Source organism: Bubalus kerabau, chromosome X, assembly GCF_029407905.1.
Source record: "Bubalus kerabau isolate K-KA32 ecotype Philippines breed swamp buffalo chromosome X, PCC_UOA_SB_1v2, whole genome shotgun sequence".
Lineage (NCBI taxonomy): Eukaryota > Metazoa > Chordata > Mammalia > Artiodactyla > Bovidae > Bubalus > Bubalus kerabau.
In genome coordinates, this window is record NC_073647.1 from 110,525,740 (window position 1) to 110,528,000 (window position 2,261).

Below are 2,261 nucleotides of genomic sequence, written 5' to 3' on the forward strand. Positions count from 1 at the left end.
GGAATATTACTCAGCCAATAAAAAGAATTCATTTGAATCAGTTCTAATGAGGTGGATGAAACTGGAGCCTATTATACAGAGTGAAGTAAGCCAGAAAGAAAAAGACCAATACAGTGTATTAACACATATATATGGAATTTAGAAAGTTGGTAACAATAACCCTATATGCAAGACAGCAAAAGAGACAGAGATGAATAGAACAGTCTTTTGGACTCTGTGGGAGAAGGAGAGGGTGGGATGATCTGAGAGAATAACATTGAAACATGTATATTATCATATGTGAAATGGATCGCCAGTCCAGGTTCCATGTATGAGACAGGATGCTTGGGGCTGGTGCACTAGGATGACCCAGAGGGATTGGATGGGGAGGGAGGTGGGAGGGAGGTTCAGGATGGGGAACCCATGTAAACCCATGGCTGATTCATATCAATGTATGGCAAAACCCACTACAATATTATAAAGTAATTAGCCTCCAACTAAAATAAATATTTTTTTTAAGAGAGAATCAACACCAAAACATAAAAATAAAAAAAATAAAAATTCTGAATCTTGGGCAACTGTTCTCTTGTAACTACTTTAGTTTCTAAAAGCAGTTGTTGTCCAAAGCTGGAAGAACTTAAGTCTTCTCAGATGAGCATGTGAATGAATGGAGGAGGTAGACAAAAAATAAAATAAAAAAAGATGAGGTCCAAAAGGGGAGCAGCCAGATAAGAAAAAATAAATAAATAAAAGGAGCAGTAATTTGTGTTTAGTACAGCTATAATGCAGGTTATTCTGACTTTAAGGTAGCATCACATGGCATACTGCTGACTCCATTCCTGAGATATTTTGTTGTACTTATCTCTGTTTTATAGATCTGTGCAATCTCTGGCACTAGGGGTCATCTGGGTTTGAATCACATAGCAGTGAACAAATGGATAAAAAAAAAAAAAACTTTAGAAATAGTTAAAGCAGGAGACCATTGTCATTTTAGAATATCTAGACAAATGCTGCCATTACTGTTAATATTTGGATGATAGATTATTGCTGTAAATGCACCTTAGGTGGTTTGAAAGGGTGGTCTGAAGGAAAATGATTTGTCAAAAATACACCGCCTTGAAATGGCTGTCATTAGGTCCCATAATTGTGGCTTGCCAATGAAATGTATCATCTCCAAATCGACGTGCATGTGCTAGAGGGTCACGGGCCAAATCACTAACTTCCTTATTAATCCATTTCAGCGTCCTGGTCTGTGCCATAATATGGCTCCTCACTCTCTCAGTGGGTGCTCAAAGGTCCTGCAAAAACCGTTGATTATACCAGCAGCTGGGAAGGATTGTCTTTTGCTCTCCCATCGGCTCTGCCAGATACAGGCACTTGGTATTGAGGTGGAACTCGTGAGAATCTCAAGGCTGGTTAACAGGAGCTGTCATGCTGCAATGACTAAAGGGCAATTTTGTGCACTCCTCCTGACAGGAGCCCATCTCCTTTCTTCACTTTTTTTTTTAAATTTTTTAAATTTTATTTTTTTTTACCGTTTTATTGTGTTTTTATTTTATTTTATTTTGCTTTATTTATTTATTTTTACTTTACAATATTGTATTGGTTATGCCATACATCAATATAAATCTGCCACAGGTATACACATGCTCCCCATCCTGAACCCCCCTCCCAATTCCCTCCCCATACCATACCTCTGGGTCATCCCAGTGCACCAGCCCCAAGCATCCTGTATCCTGCATCGAACCTGGACTGGTGATTCATTTCTTATATATTACACATGTTTCAAGGTCATTCTCCCAAATCATCCCACTCTCTCTCTCTCCCACAGAGTCCAAAAGACTGTTCTATACATGTGTGTCTCTTTTGTTGTCTCGCATACAGGGTTATCGTTACCATCTTTCTAAATTCCATATATATGTGTTAGTATACTGTATTGGTGTTTTTCGTTTTGGCTTACTTCACACTGTATAATAGGCTCTGGTTTCATCCACCTCATTAGAAGTGATTCAAATGTATTCTTTTTAATGGCTGAGTAATACTCCATTGTGTATATGTACCACAGCTTTCTTATCCATCTGTCTGCTGATGGACACCTAGGTTGCTTCCATGTCCTGGCTAGTATAAACAGTGCTGTGATGAACATTGGGGTACACGTGTCTCTTTCCCTTCTGGTTTCCTCAGTGTGTATGCCCAGCAGTGGGATTGCTGGGTCATAAGGCAGTTCTATTTCCAGTTTTTTAAGGAATCTCCACACTGTTCTCCATAGTGGCTGTACTAGT

The 2,261-nt window shown here is 39.1% G+C and overlaps 1 pseudogene; it reads right to left on the reverse strand.

Moving 5' to 3' along the window:
* Positions 1-791: 791 nt before the first annotated feature.
* LOC129640146 (ubiquitin-conjugating enzyme E2 D3-like) lies at positions 792-1,238 on the reverse strand (annotated as a pseudogene).
* Positions 1,239-2,261: the final 1,023 nt, after the last annotated feature.